Source organism: Desmodus rotundus, chromosome 3 (genome assembly GCF_022682495.2).
Source record: "Desmodus rotundus isolate HL8 chromosome 3, HLdesRot8A.1, whole genome shotgun sequence".
NCBI classification, from domain to species: domain Eukaryota; kingdom Metazoa; phylum Chordata; class Mammalia; order Chiroptera; family Phyllostomidae; genus Desmodus; species Desmodus rotundus.
Window position 1 is genome coordinate 106,846,754 of NC_071389.1, and position 17,266 is coordinate 106,864,019.

General features: G+C 40.7%; 1 protein-coding gene across 2 annotated transcripts in view; it reads right to left on the reverse strand.

The window, feature by feature from the left end:
- Positions 1-17,266, reverse strand: part of MTUS2 (microtubule associated scaffold protein 2) — a 578,493-nt gene that overhangs the window by 331,448 nt on the left and 229,779 nt on the right. The window lies entirely within an intron of this gene.

Below are 17,266 nucleotides of genomic sequence, written 5' to 3' on the forward strand. Positions count from 1 at the left end.
CAGACCATCAGTGAGATTCAGGAAAATACAATGAGGCTTCTGATGGCGATTGGGAGAACTGTGTGAGGTCCCAAGGTGCCTATTTTGAAGGGGACTGAGGTGTCATTGTCCTATGTACAATGTTTCTTGTATCTTCTTCAATAAATGTCTCTATTTTTCATAGTATTTGGCTGGATACTTTCTGGACAGACCTTGTCGTATAGCTGTAATTATTAATTTTTATTGCCAATATCATATCTAGACAGCATAACTTGTATGCCCTGTAATTATGAGAAGAAAAATACATGGGAAATAAAAGGGATCTTTCCTTTCAGTTTTTGAATAAAAATGTGAGAAGTATCAAACTGCGTTCGAGGGCCCCAGAACCTTCTAAGAACCTTCTGCTCTGAAGTCTTGGGACCAGGGACACAAGATCCATAGAAAGCACTTCAGAAACCATGGTCCCACCCCTTACTTGACAGGGATGACACTGAGTGCCCACAGGGATTATGTGATTTGTCAAAAGGGTAGCCCAGGTCAGTATCTAGATCTGTGTTCTCCTCAATTCCTAGTCACCCTCCATTCCACCTCTTTGCCTCTCTTTGAGGAGCACAGGGTCCTGCCAATTTCTGTACCCAGCACATAATACCCACACCCCCTCACACAGTATCTGCACCCTGCTAATGGGCTCCTGCGTATTTGAGGCAGCAGAACTCAGCTTTGTGTACCTATGGGGGGGGGCCCCAAAACAGGAATTATCTTCTGGAGGGGAGCCCCTTGTAGTACAGGCTTCTCCCGCTCAGTGTGTGTCCTAGAAACCCATCTGTATCAGTATATCAGCAGGCATTGTTGTGAGAGGCTGTGTTCCACTTCAGTGAATTTTTTTTGAAGACTCAACACATTTGCCCATTTTATGATGGGTGATTTACCAGCATACCTGCCCACACCACGCTGAGTGTTCAGCAGTTTTGGACCAAAAACAGCATGACCCCCATGCCCCACCCTCTGTATCCACCCAATTTCAAACCAAGAGACTTTTTTGTTTGTTTCCCCAGATGAAAAAAGTCCTCAAAGGGAAACATTTTGCCAATGTGGAAGAGGTGAAACAAAAAAACAACAGAAGCACTGAAAGGCATCAAAATTGACGAGTTCAAAAATGGTTTTGAGCAGTGGAATGAAATGTATTTGTATTGATAGGTGTATTGCATCAAATGGAAAGCACTTTGAAGGTGACTGAGATTTAAACATGTAAGAATAAATACACAGTTTTGTATAAATAAATTTTATATTTTGGGTCCCCCCTCATACTTAGGAGACACCACAGGAAACTGTTAAGAGTCATCAATGGAACCTCCTCATCCTAAGACCTTAGCTCCACGTGAAATAAGTATACCTTTCTTCCCTAAATTCCAGAGTGACCTTTAGTGTCATTCACCCTGGTATATGTCACAGGATGAGGAGAGCAGACCTTTGCCCCAGCCTGAGCTCATCACTAGCTCACCCTGAGATGGTGATAAAAGTCTTCTCCCCTCTTCTGCCAGCCAGTTCATCCTTTAGGGGATGACCACAATCACATCTAAGGTGCCAGCATGAATGGTTTTGGCTTTGTGATGGTGAACAGGGCTCTGGAAGGAACAGAGAGCTAAGGGCATTTGAGGGAAGCTGGTGCAGTGTATGAAGATGCCCAAGGAACATGAAGAAGTGTCCAAAGGGAAGTTATATTTCCTGGACAAGCAACCAGTCCCTAGCCTGTAAGCATTCCTTTCCTCAACTATAATAAAAACTGGGAAGACATGGACTATTTCTTATGCACTGTCAGAGCCACTGTTGGACAGACTGATAGCACCTTGCTTGAAACACCTGCTCTTTGACCCCCAGCTTAATTAGCATATTTATTCAGTGAAACCATTTTAACAGGGTCTGTCCAGGCTCATTTGCCTTCATTAACAAACCTGACTGGTGTCAACAGAAGTCCCCTCTGTCAGCACCAACTTTCAAGGCACACCTTGGGGCTGACAGTGACCGCAATGTGCTGGCATTTTTCATTCTCTAATCAAAGGGGTCAGAGTAAATGCTTGTTGACAGTTGACAGCAGAAGCTGTCTGTTGTGTCAACTTCCTGTCACACGGTTCCTATTAAAGAGTACGAGGGAACAGATTTGAGCCTCAGATTTCTGTCACAGCAGGCTTGGTGGGAGATTCTGAGGTGACTGCTATTCTGTCGCACTTATTTGTGGCAAGGGCAAGAGGTGGGACAGTGAGACTTCGTGGTGGCTTTTGTGGTGGCAAACCTGTGGTAAGTGTGTATACCTACATACCTATGTCTATGTATGAACACACACACTCACATAAAAGAATGTGAAGAAGATCCCTGCATAATTGCTGTCACATTTTTAGTAGCCAACCAAGGAGAGTGAGAGTGGGAGGGTTCCCAGCATCTGTGAATACTTAGTCCCATGGGTCCTCAGCACAGGCCCAGGACAGTCACCTACAGACGTGGAAGAGCAGCTGGTCACCTTCCATTTCCACACACTGCTGTTAAGTGACACAGCTCTGTGTCTGTTCAGGCCAGGGAGAGCGCACTTAACCTGAAGTCCCCCGGAGTGGCAGCAGGAGATAAAAAATGCTGAGGCCACAGCACCCACAGTTCTGCCAGCAAAATCCATCTATCTTTGCCTCTAACCCTTATTAAGAAGTTACATTGAAAGGATTGTAAAACATGCCATTCTTTGCCCACAGCAATCCCAGAGCACAGAGAGAGAACAAAACGCTAAATTAGAAAAAGCACCATGGACAGTGAAGAATGCTCTCATGTAGGAAAAAAAAGAAAGCAAGGAAACTTTTCAGAATTTATTGGAAGAAGTAACCACCCTTAGCAACAATGCTGCGATAACAGACCTCACTTAGGTCCAGCTTTGACTTAACACAAACAGAGCCGTAGACTAAGGGTCCTGATATGAGAAATCTAAGTCCCAATGTCATAGATGAACTGGTGGAAGTTCTCACCAGTTCCTCAGGAAGGAAGAACTAGACACTTATTGTGAAACCTATCACATGTAATACAAATTTATTATATATATTTAGGGTGAAAATAATACATAGATACCTAGTAAATGTATCTAATTCTATGTTATGGATTTAATTATTCTCAGTGTATCCCTGTTGTCTTCACAAGTTTAAATTGTGTGACAAGTGGATCTGAACCGAATCCCACACGGCCCTGACACTGCAGAGGTACTGGCTGGGGTCAGGTGTGAAGGCAAACTTAGGGCTTCATTCCTGTGTGGGTGTGCTGCAAGTTAAAACAGATCATTATTCACAGTCATCTGCACGTAGACAGTCAAAAGTAACAACTCTCTAATGCCTGGTTGGTCCAGTTGATACCATACTTTGTTAGGGCCCCACAACCATTAACTAGAATAAACACACACATTCTATCATTCGGCTTGAAATTAAGAGATAGATTTTAAAGAATCATTTGGAGGCAGTGTTGAATATCACCACATCTGAAAGCCTCATTTCACAGACGAAGAACCTGAGGCCCAAACAAGGGAAGCAGAAATTGCCTGAGGCCACCCAGCTAGTCAGGAAGAGAGCTGAGGTTAGGGGCCTTTTTCCTGGCTACCAGTCCAGCTCTCCTCACATTTCACCTCGCTAATTTAAAGGGAACCAATAAAATGAATTTTCACATATTATTATGAAATATATTTGATACAGAGATACAAAAGATATATTATCTTCAATATATACAAGTAATTATTCCAGCATTTAAATTTGTAATTTTTGACAAGACCAACTACAGTAAAAGGAAATCAAAGAACACCACCTAGTTTTTAGTAACTCGGGTTATTGGTTACCCCAAAGTGTATGGCTGATGAACATGCAGCATGGTCAAAATCATCCTTACATAATAACATAGCCACAGAGGAACATCCAGACCTCAGCGCCAAGTTCACAAGTGCATGCCCCAGTGCTCAAAGGTATTCCAACCCCAGTGGTGAATCTATTTTACCAAAGTCACCAAGCCACCCAAAATGTCTCCTATACAACCTGCATGCATTCAACTGTATAAGAACATTCAATGAAATGTCAGTTTAGTGTCCAAAAGTTACCATGCTCACCAGATAGAATTTTTCATGTCTGTTGGTTGAATAGATCCATATTAACAGCAGTTATATATAGCATTAATGCAATCTAAACACACTTAATCACAAAGTCTACAATACTCCAGGGAGCTTGTGGTACTCACTAGCAGACAAAATTCTACATTTCACCTCATTGAAAGTGTTTCTCTCCCACCTTGTCTTGTCTTCAATCCAGTCTGCTCCTGTTCAGGAATGTACAATACAAAGTGCCCAAAGTGATTTAGTAAGTCTATTGTCTGCAGAGCAAATTTACAGGGTAAGATTTGCAATTCACAGAAACGAAGTTTTCTTTTTACTTGTAAGCACCCATTTAAAAGTTTTCTCTGACTGGCTAAATAATATGTCACCAACAGTCTGGCATTTCTTTTACTTGAAAATACAAATGTCTGCATCTCAAAAGATCCTATGGAGGACATTGACCTTGACCTTGAGTTTTCACTCTAGCTCTCATTGTGCCCCCACCCGGGGTGGAGTGGGAGTGGGGGATTGCTCAGGGCAGGAGAGCTGCTGAACCAGAAGGAAGTCTATGGGGCACTGTGGCTCCCTAACCCCTTCTCAGTTATTTCCCACAATAGACACATCACCACCTGCACCTCGCTCCCCTTGCTCTCCTTCCTTACCCTCCCCCCCATCTTTCCTTGGACTTCGTATATTTCTCTCATCCCCACCTTTTCCTTCCAGTTCTGATATTGTCCAACTTTGTCTAGATAGAGTGGGACTAAGTTATTATATTTATACTCCACAAAGATATCTTATGTTAAATGACACACACTCTGCTGCACTTGTACATGAGGAAAAGGCTCTCTGAGAAGAATTTATTCTATCTCCTATGATGTATTTTGATGGCCAACGGTATGAATTAGTAAACAACCAGTCAGGATCAGAGGCAGCATCTATGGCTTAAGAAAGTCTCCCCTGCACTAACCCCTATAAAGACTTTAAAGGGATCAAACATGAGATCTTTATTAGTCCTGAGTCTTAACCAAGGAGCCTAAAGCTCCAGTCTTCGGGGATTCATGGGGGATACCTCACCTGAATGAAGAAATAAATGCCTGCCATATAAATCTTAAAGAATTATGGTCAGAGCATTACTATGTCCTTTAAAAAATCTAAACTAATAATATAATCTAGAATTGTGTTGTCCAATAGGGTAGCCATTAACTGTTGTGGCTATTGTAGCTACTTAAATTTAGTCATTAAAACTAACCAGTTAGAATTCAGTTTCTCAGTTAGACTGGCCATATTGAAATGGTTAAATGACCCCAATGGCTACCAGGAGCACAGATGTGGAGTGCTTCCTCGTCACAGAAAGTTCTATTGGTCAGAGACATTTACAGATATGCAAGGGCCCTCCATATTTAACAAGCAATCAAGAAAATGCCTTTTTTGGTAATGACAAGAATTTAAATTTTAGAATAGAATTTTATTCTTTTGACCACAGTAGTGAATTCTGTGTCCAAGTCTTGAGCCAACTAGATATACTTGCTACAAAACAAGTGATTTCCTAATGTGCTCCCTGGAATTCCATAGGGATTGGTATAGTGGGGCAGGGAAGGGGAAAGGCAGTGAGGGATCACATCCCCACATCCCTCCCACCCAGCACCTCTGCTTGCATGGGGCTGTTTTTAAATGTCTGTTGATTCAAAGCTCCTAAGAAACATTGTATATTCACTCTGGGATTTAGAATGCTCTAATTTACAGTACAGTAGGGACTAAAAGTGAGAGAAGGTGAATTACCACAATCACTAGAGGCAGTCCTAAAGTTTGGTAGATTGTGTCCGGTATGAAATCATGCTCTCCAACTTCCAGGTGTTATGCAACTCTTCAATTCTCCCTTCACCTTTCATTGGCTCGTATTGTATCACTCCAGGTAAGTACGAAATGCTTTTTACTTAATAAAATCCCAACTCCATTGTGTTGGCTGTGTCCAAACCATAATTTTCAATTACCTGGGACAAATGAAGCTAGCTGTTAACTAAGGTGATCTCCTTGTAGCTCTTTTCCTTTTGTCCAACATTTCTCTAGACTCATCATTTACCCCCTTCTTTCTGTCTTCATGGCTACTCTCCCCACCTGTGCATTTCATATCATTCCCTCTGCATACTCTAGGAACAGCCCCATCTGCTATCCTCACTGCTTTCAACTCCTCTTCAATCTCTTCTTTACTACTTACCCTTCTCCTCTCCTGAGCTACAGTCCTTATCTTTCTTCCACCAAAGTTCTGAACGTCCATCAGTATTCTCCACCTTCACCTTCCTTATGCCCTTGTAGCCTGATTCATGCCTTCAGACATTTTTTGAAGCTAACTTCAGAGCTATCAGTGACCTCCTAATCACTAAGTTTGCAGACCTATTATTCTCAATATTGCACCCTCTCAGTCTCTGCAGGACAGGGAGCATGGACTGACCACCTCCTTTCTTACAATCACACCCCTCCCTGGGTGATCCAGATGCTCTGTCCTCCTCACTGACTACACCTTCCCTGTTTCCATGGTCTCCACTCCAGACCTAGGTAGACATGTCCTGCAGAATCTGTGGACATCACTCTTCCAATCTTATCCTATCTACCCTTCCTTAGTTTTCAGTTATGGTTCCAAACATCATTTATTTTTCCATGGCTGCTATAGTTAATTTCAGTCCAGTATTTCTATAAAGCTTCTGAATGGATTTCTATGGATGCTTTTCTGCAAACAACATGACCAGAGCCTTTTAAATGCACTATTCCTCCTGAAGCCACAGTTTTGCAAGTGATACCCTTACTCTTCCAGTAACCCACCCTCTTTCCTGTCAATTCTGACTTGTTCACATTTGTCCTTTCTTCCCACTCCCACTGCCACACCATATTTCAGGCCCCCACTAATCCTCTTTTCCCAATGGCTGTCTGTTATAGGAGAAAAAGAACCCTTTGACATCACCATGAAATGTATTCTCTTTGTCACCGTAAGCAAAAGGGATTGCCAATGTTTTACCCCATCTTCCACCTTAAGGAAGAAACTTACCAAACTTTCAACAAGATAGCTTGTGTATGTCACAGACACAAGCAAGCATGTCCTGTTGTCAAAAAGTCAATGTGAGTCTAGAAGTTATGCTTGCTTCGTTTTTACATTTTTTTCTCTGTTGTCCCAAGTGATGTTCAGGGATGTTTTCTGCTAAGCCAAAAATGACAAAAAGTGTAAAAACATTCTTCCCTCCTCCTTTCCTATTTGTACCTCCAATCTCTGCTCTGGTCCTGGATCAGTAAGCCAAGATGCTCAGCAATAGGAAGGTGCAGGGCAAGAAGGTGATTTCTAAAAATCTCCTAGTTCTGAATTTTATGAGAAAAAGCAGGGCAATAAAATCTTTGAGCTGCTTTCTGTCTGTTAGTATTCTGAAATTTCCATCTCCTATGACAGGGAATTAATAACAAAAGTAAGGTCTGGCTAGAAGGGAAGCATTTCCTAAGTTTGGCAGAACTAGGATCTCTCACCATCAATCTCTCTTCTCCAAATGACTTCGTTCACCACTACCACATTAATTTTTTTTCAAACATACTTATAATTATTCACTTAAGAAACATAAATGGTTCCAAATTTTTAATAGAATAAAGTTACAGGATCCCAACTCTTGAGAATCCAAGGTGGTCATTTAGTTCAATCCCTCCCAACTTTATAACAAAAATCTGAATCCAGTGAGGTTAACTGACTTCCCCTAAATTATTCTATTACCATAAATGCTGATTTTGATACATAGCATGCATGCATGTATGGCATATTTCTTATTTTAATCACTTTCCCATAGTTTGAAGGTTCCTTTCTTCACTAACTACCTTAAGTGAGCTAGAACATGCTAGAATCTCACACTTAACAAAACTTTTAAGGGGATACTGTAGCTTTTTAAAATCCTTATCTGAGAATATGTTTTCTTTGATATTAGAGAGAGAGGGGAGGGAGAGAGAAAGAAAAGAGTGAGAGAGAGAGAATGATGTGAGAGAGAAACATTGATCAATTGTCTCCTATAAGCACCCTAGCTGGGAACTGAAGCTGCAGCCTAGGTGTGTGCCCTGATGAGGAATCAAACTGCAACCTTTTAGAATCAATGCTCCGACCAACTGAGCCATCTGGCCAGGGTGAGGGACACTGTAATTTTTAACAGTTTTACCCACATATTTGAGTCAAGGTGGATAAACTAGGTGTTACTTAAGCAATAAAAACAACATTTTCACTTACAGGCAATGACTAGTACTCAGAAGTACCAGGTTCTCTTTTGTAAATGTGTGTGAAGGAAGTAAAAGAGAGGAGTAAAAGCAAGAATTAAATGTGTGGAAATAACTGGAAAAATTCACAGTTAGATTCAGTGAAAATGATTCTGTTTTTCCTTATAAAGAATAATTTAAATTACATAACTACAGATTCCAGGGAAATAGATATTTAAATTCATCAAAGGCATGTGTTTGACTTCCTCATTTCCAGAAAGAATCAGAGCTTATTTTGGTTTTTGTTCTCATTATTCTCTTTGCCCCACCCATCCAAGTAGGATTGAGATAGTTGACAAAGTAAAACCCTAGTACAATGGTATTAGACTAACAAAACAGGAAGCTATGTGAAGCCCTTTATGTACAACAAAATCAAATGTTCCCATTTTTTCCTACAGGCATTAGAACGGCACAGAAATAAAGTCAGATTCAACTCTTGGTTTCTATTTTAAGCAGAGGTTTGAAATGCCATTCCAGCTTAGATTAATGTGGTATGTATTAGTCACCTTGTATAAATATCTTTTATTTAAAGGAAACCCAACTGAATATATTTTCTTAAATGATAATATGCTAATGACATGGCAGAGCCCTTCAGATAAAGTCAAAACATGACCTTCCTCACCTATATTTTATAAATATCTAAACAACTACAAGCTTATAGCTCAAAAGTAAGAAACTCCCATGAAAATCAACTGATCAACTTCCAGAACTGCCTACCTTAAAGTTTCATAAATGGTACATGTTTTCCTCTAACACTCAGAAAGGTCTTTACCATACATGAGAGAGGTGATTATAAAAATTTAGGGATAGAATGGCTGTCACCTCCTTGACTTAGATGTGTGTTACCACTATCAATTTCCTTACCCCATGCCAGACACAGTTAACCCCTCACAGCCATTTTTCCAACTGAGTTTTTCAATCTTTCTCAACATAGAACTTCATGCACATGGCCCATGGATGGAAATGGCCATGGAAACATCGTGATTACTATTGTGCAAGGCTCTGTTCTAAGCACTTTACATTTATTAATCCCACTTAATTTTCCCATCAATCCTATGATGGTTTTTGCACTTTATTTTTATTTATATTATTATTTTGCAATAAGAAAGCAGAGGTACAGAGAGATTGATAACCAGCCCAGAGTCACAGAGCTAGCGAACAACAGAGGCAGGATGCAAACCCAAGCAGTCCATTGCCAGAGAGCATGGCCTTCATCAACACGCTATGTCTTATCTTAAGAAATGAAAACCAATACAGAGAGGAGATGGGATTTTTAACCACCTTTTTCATAAATTTGTAAATATACAAAAAAAGTGAAGTAAAAAGTGTAATGAACGCAGTTCCATGCACCAGTTTCAAGGATTATCTAAAACTTACCCATCTTTATTCATGTTTTTTATTGTTGTTTTTGTTTTGTTATTAGTTTTTTATTTTGTTTTGTTTCTTGGCTGGATTATTTTACAGCAAATCCAGAACATTGTCATTACCTAAAACCAATGGAGAATAATTAGACCCAAAGATATAATGCACCCAGAAGAGGACCAGAGGGTCACGTGGTCTTTCCTCATCCCCACTCAGGAAGATTAGCCACTTTCTCCTTCACATACCTTCTCTTCCACCCACCCACCAAATGCTGTGCAGTCTTTAGCCACAGTCACACTAACAGCTTCCTGCACACTTGCATACTCCCACCTCCCCATTGGATTCTAACTTCGCAAGGGTGAGGATCACAGTGTCCTAGTCACAACAGCTGTCAACACCACGCTCCATTCTTACCCAACAATAGATGCTGAAGTGTTTAGGGCAGGGGAAGGCAAAATGGGCATCTAATCTTCATAAAACAAGGCAGCCAAGAAAAATGAGGCAGTTCAACTAGACATTATTTTTACTTTAAATAAAAATATTATCCCCAAATGACAGTTGATCTTACTTAAAACCATAAATGGTCAACTTTCTTAAAAATAAAACAAAATATGTTCATATTCTAATCTCATTTCTGAATTGACCTGATCATAAGAAAATGCACAAAGATGTCAATAAGGCTTTATCTCAAGTAGGCAATCGGTTCTCTGAATTCTAACCTCGCGGGTCCCTTCCAGCTCCTTTTTTCCATGAATAAAAAATGACTCCCTTGTTGCCAATGGAACATGAGATAGCTAATGACTGTTTCAGTAGGAGTTATTAATAACGCCTCTTGTCAACTCTGATCTTATTTAGAATGCATGTCCAATACAGAAAACCAAACGTGTCATGTGTGTAAATGTATTTTATAATACTCATGAGCGTAAATGCGAAGTTAACATTGCAAAAGGCTTTCATATTAACCCTAATCTTCACTGATTAACCTTCCAAAAAGGCTAGTGATTTTACAGAATATATTCCCAGAACCTAAATCCTATTCAAAAATTTAAAAATATCTACTTATTTATTATTAAAACAAAAAATAAAAACTCTAGAATTTAATGAGAATATCTAATCTCTCCAAGCTGAGATATATATTTTTAGAAACTTAGAAATACTCTTATGAAAAGCCACAACAGTAGGGTTTTAGCCCAATCTTTTAAAATGGATAATTATAAGCATTGCCAGAAAATATATAAGTTATTAGCTATTTGTGAGACTATGAAGTCAGGCTACATGATAATTGATCTCTGAACATAATCACCCTTTAAATGACCTATTATTTTTCTACTCTTTGAGTTGTACAAATTATCTATAAGTACACCACAGTCGATGGAAGCAACATTTTAGAAGTTCTAGAAAATTGTGAAAACCACAATGATAAACTCCACCAAATACCAAGACTTGCAAAAGTCTTGATAAAGTGAAAATGTGTTCCCACTATGAAATAATTCCAAAAGCTGCCCAAGTTACTCTCAAGGGTCTTTCTTGTTCCATACTCACTTAGAAGAAAATGTTGCCATTGGGAGAGAATGTCTCTTGAAATTCTACTACCACAAAGGCAATGCAAGGTAGCATGATAGACAGTGAAATTGAGACATAACCCATATCTTCAAAAGCTTACAACCCATAAGGGAGACGGGACATAGGAAAAAATAACTACAATGAGATGGTATGTGAGCATTCACAAAAGTGCTAAAAACAAGGGTCTGTAAAGTTCCTAGGAGAAAAGATCATTTCAGGTTCACAAATAAAGAAAGGCTTTTTGGAGGAAGTCATATTAAAATTACACTTGAAAGTGATATGATCTACAGAGAGATTTTGGGGTCAGGTACAGCATTGCAGAGATGAATGATTCACACCAAGACCCAAACGTAGGAAAGCATAAATCCCTCAGAGAAAGATGTGAATAATTCTGGTTGGCTAGTTAAGGGTATATGTCAGGCTGGTGTGTACAGAAGGTGAGAAAAGGGCTGGGCAGGTCGTGGAGGACCTGGAACACCCAGCAAGGAGCAGAAGCAACGACAAGGACAGCATGGAGCAGTCAAACAGGGTCAAAGGGAAAATTGTCTAGGATCACGAGCCTTATGGATTAGAGAGTGAAGATGTACTGGAAATAGTTTAGGTGAGAGGTACTAAGATGGTGAGGAGAGAGAGAAGGAACTGATCAGATTCAATCACTGAGCACAAAAGTAAGCAAAGGAAGATAACAGAAAATACTGATTATGAAATATCCAGCCTCAGCAGCCAGGAGATCATAGATATCACTAAAAGACAGAACAATTTGGAGCGCAGGCACTGGTTTGTAAAAGATTCATTTAGGGCAGGGGTGTCAAACTCATTTTCACATAGGGCCACATCATCCTTGCGGTTGCATTCAAAGGGCTGAATGTAATTTAGGACTGTATAAATGTAACTACTCCGTAACAGTTAAGCGAGAGCTTGGCACTGCACCAGGTAGAAACAAGGTGCTGGGATGGATAAAACAGGTGGAGGGCTGGATTCGGTCTGCAGGCCTTGTGTTTGCCACCTGCAATTTAGGGGGACATATTCAGTTTGAGGTGCTTGAGTATCCCAGATATTTGGAAGCTGATTTGAAAGATGGGTGAGTAGGAGGCTGGGGCTAGAAATATGGACTCAACATCACATCCTAAATTCTAAGAGCTGACTCTGTAGATGAGATGACCAAAGGGGAGACCAAAGGATTGAAATAGATGCATTCTAAGAACAAACCAGGTCGTTCAAACACATGGCACAGTAGCCAGGAGACAAGACAGACAAGGCTCTGATGAACCAGAGATGTGAACCCCTTAGATTCAGGAGGTTTTCTGGATACAGCACCCTCCCCAAAAAGATCTCCTAGAATCCATCTCCATCTCCCAAAATACTGCCCAGCTTACAAGCCCTCTGAGAAAGTTCCTGATCATCCGAATCAGAAACCAACCCTCCACCCAGCTCATGAACTTCTGTCTAACTTGGCATCATTTTTTAGGCTATCAGCACATATATCCTTGTGTCATGGTTACTTATACAAATATCAGTCTCCCTGTCCAACTCCTCAGCTATATCCCTACTTTTCCGAACATTCTACTACTTCCTTCATCAAAAAAAGAAACAAGAAAAAAATTATTTTGGGGGGTACAAATTTATCTTTTCAAATTCTTTTTTTAATATTTATATATTTTTATTTAATCATCAGAGTAACTGGTCTGCTAGTTGGAGCTACAGAGAGGCAGCCTGAATGCACACAGTGAATGGTCTCTTCCCAAGATGGGCTGCACCCCGTCACTTGCAGAGCTCATGCTCTTAGGGCTCCCTGACTGATGACACTGGAAGGGGCAGATAAGGTGGGTTTGGCCTGAAGCGTTTCTTGAGGTAGCTCCAACTCTAAGAGTTGCTTCAGTAGTAGAAACGGCGGGCTTCAAATCATGGGTGTGTCTTTACCTTGTATGGCAGTTTTAAGAACTAAATAGAGGAAGAACACTGGCTTAGGACCCAAGCAAGCCATCCTAATTTCAGTTTGCTCAGCTGTAACATGAGTGCTAAGATATCCTGAGGTTCAAAGGACCTACAGATATAAACCCCCTCCTTGGGTCTGCTCCATTTGTCAAAACCTTGTAAAAAGAGATGGAAGAACACGTGACATAGGACGGTCTGCCCAGTGCCTGAGCTCTGGTGGAGGGTAGATTCCGCAGAGAACAGTTGAGACCCACATCCAGGGCTCATGGGCCTCGCTCTCCACACTCATCATCACTTGCCCCAGAACCCAGAAATACAGCACAGAAGAGGTTCAGCTAAGCCAAGGTAGCCCAGGAAACACTAAGGACTTCACAATGAATCACTTAACAGTGCCCCAATTATGTCATTCCACAGTCACTGTAGACACTGTTCCCACTGTTTATAGGCACAGGAGTGTCTACAAATGTGAGTTGCACGTTTACAAATAGTTTCTTTTTATAGTCATGTTTCAGATTTTGGGAGATCTACTGTGCCATGATGTAATCTCTAAGTACAGTGGTATTCCTAAAATAAATCTGATGGGAAAGTAGCGTCTGAAGAAAGAAAGATATTTCATGAAGAAAAAAGGAACCGACTCTGACATCATGTTCACTGTTTCTATGAGCTAAACCAACAAGGCACTGCTTCTAATACATGATCAATGCAATTCTGGTCTTTCAAGAGCTTCATAATTTACTTAATCCTTGTCCTCAGAGCATCATCTCTCCACTCAAGAAGATAAGCAAAACGCTTCTTGACATTAAATCTAATAACAACTATAAGAATAATGGTGCATTTTGCTTAGACAGAACCAAGATGGCGGCGTAGGTAGACACACTGCGCCTCCTCTCACAACCAGAACTGACAGAAAATCGAACAGCAAGGAAGTCCGACACCAAGTAGATAAAAAATAAACATTCATCCAGACCGGTAGGAGGGGCAGAGACAGGCAGCCGGGGCAGAGAGGACTTGCGTTGCTGTGGTGGGACCGAGACTGGCGGAGTGTGGGACCAACAAGGCAGGCAGTCTGACCACTAGCAGACCCTACAGTCCTACAATCCTGCACAGATAAACCAACAGGGCTGGACTCAGAATGGCGGAGAACGGGGCAGGCAGAGCAGCGGGTAGCACCCCAAGGTCCCACATTTACACATAGATAAACCGGGACAAAGGGCAGGGAGCCAAGCAGACCGTGTAAGCCAGGACTCCAGCTCAGGGAAATAAAGCCTAAAACCTCTGATTGAAAACACCCGTGGGGGTTGGGGCGGCAGTGGGAGAAACTCCCAGTCTCACAGGAGAAGTCATTGGAGAGACCCACAGGGGCCTAGGGCGTGCACAAGCCCACCCACTCGGGAACCAGCACCAGAGGGGCCCAATTTGATTGTGGGTAGCAGAGGGAGTGACTGAAATTGGGCAGAGAGTGGAGCAGGTGCCATTACTCCCTCTCGGCCCCTCCCCCACGTACAGTGTCACAGCGCAGCAATCAGCATTACCCCGCCCCAGGGAACACCTAAAGCTCTGCCTCTTTAAGCAACAGAAGCACCAAGACAAAAAAAAAAAAAAAGGCCCAAATGACAGAACACTTCAAAGCTCCAGAAATAATTCAACTAAGCAGCGAACAGATAGCCAACCTATCAGATGCACAGTTCAAAACACTGGTAATCAAGAAGCTCACAGAATTGGTTGAATTTGGTCAAAAACTAGATGAAAAAATGAAGGCTATGTTAAGAGAGACAAAGGAAAATGTACAGGGAACCAATAGTGAGGTGAAGGAAACTGGGACTCAAATCAATGGTGTGGACCAGACAGAAGAAAGAAACATTCAACCAGAAAAGAATGAAGAAACAAGAATTCGGAAAAATGAGGAAAGGCTTAGGAACCTCCAGGACATCTTGAAACGTTCCAACATCCGAATTATAGGGGTGGCAGAAGGAGAAGAGGAAGAGCAACAAATTGAAAACTTATTTGAACAAATAATGAAGGAGAACTTCCCTACTCTGGCAAAGGAAATAGACTTCCAGGAAGTCCAGGAAGCTCAGAGAGTCCCAAAGAAGCTGGACCCAAGGAGGAACACACCAAGGCACATCATCATTACATTACCCAAGATGAAACAGAAGGAGAGAATCTTAGAAGCAGCAAGAGAAAAGAACACAGTTACCTACAAAGGACTTCCCATAAGACTGTCAGCTGACTTCTCCAAAGAGACCTTCCAGGCAAGAAGGGGCTGGAAAGAAGTATTCCAAGTCATGAAAGGCAAGCACCTACATCCAAGATTACTGTATCCAGCAAAGCTATCATTTAGAATGGAAGGGAAGATAAAGTGCTTCTCAGATAAGGTCAAGTTAAAGGAGTTCATCATCACCAAGCCCTTATTATAGGAAATGTTAAAGGGACTTATCTAAGAAAAAGAAGATAAAAAATATGAACAGTAAGAATGACAGCAAACTCACAGTTATTAACGACCACACCTAAAACAAAACCAAAAGCAAACTAAGCAAACTAGAACAGGAACAGAACCACAGAAATGGAGATCACATGGAGGGTTATCAACAGGGGAGTGGGAGGGGGAGAGAGGGGGAAAAGTACAGAGAATAAGTAGTGTAAATGATATGTGGAAAATAGACAGGGGGTGGGTAAGAATAGTGTAGGAAATGTAGAAGCCAAAGAACTTATATGTATGACCCATGGACATGAACTATGGGAGGGGGTGTGGGAGGGAGGGGGTGGGCAGGATGGAGTGGAGTGAAGGGGGGGAAATGGGACAACTGTAATAGCATAATCAATTTAATATATTAAAAAAATAAAAAAAATAATGGTTAATGGTGCTAAGATATCAATTAAAATACATGTGAAGTTTTCTGTGATTTACTGATGAAGTACAAATTTAGTAGTTATGTGGCAAATAATTAAAAATAAATTCTAACATACTATTTTTTAAAAATAGAAAATGCCGAATAGCAATATTAGGTATTACTATTAATATGAAGCCTTTACACTAGGAGCTATTTTCTTTGGCACATAAACCCTGGGTGCTGAGGGATGTCTATCTAGTATCTTTTGAAGCAGAGGTGATTAGAAATGCTCTAAGCACATCTGGAATTATTCTGTCCACACTTGTGAACTCTCCTTTAGCAAAAGCTGCTACCGTGGGGACACAGCTCAATTCACCTTGAAGTTAAATTTTTTAAGGAATCAAAATCTTCACTTCCCTTAGAAAGATATAGACCATATGAGATATTTTTCCTTCATGCTCCCTCTAAAAGAGTAATATGCCACTGGAAATTTTACTACTAAAAATGATGACAAAGAGTTGCTTCTGTATTTTAAAATCTTCAGGCCATATGGGCATTCATATCTAAAAGTATGAGTTATACATTTTAATATAGTTCCTTATTATATCATGTTTCAGATTTTGAGACACCTACTGTGCCATGATGTAATCCCTAATTACAATGGTATTTCAAAATAAATCTGATGGGAAAACTGGGCTGAGCCACAGCACCTTCAAGAAACAGGTGAGCAAAGAACCTCTTAGAAACTGCTTACAAACACATCAAGATAAAGGAAAAGTAATGCATTACTACTAGGAATAACTAGGTAGACCAACATTTAGAACTGTAAGTGTACAAATGTTCAACGCATCACCTCTATAAACCCAAGATAGTGAAGGAACAAGTTTGGAGAAAAGAAATTGAAAAAAAATATTATAAAATCAATCTCAATCTCAATAACTTCTTCCCCAGCTTAATACCCCTCTCCCTCCTTTTCTCTCCTCCAACTTGATTCAACTACTATAATCCCTTCAAAGCAGCTCTCCACATAAAAACCTCTAAAGCTTTCCTGGCCCTGGGGCAGATTCTTGCTAAACAACATCTGAGCTGTTGTGACTTCAGATGTAATAACAATAACTTTGAAGTTGATGAGGCTGACCTGGGGTTCGGTCATCAAAGGCTTAGCCAAATAGGGCAGCCTCTGGATCTTCTTTAGGGACAATGGCTAGTGTGTGACTTGCTC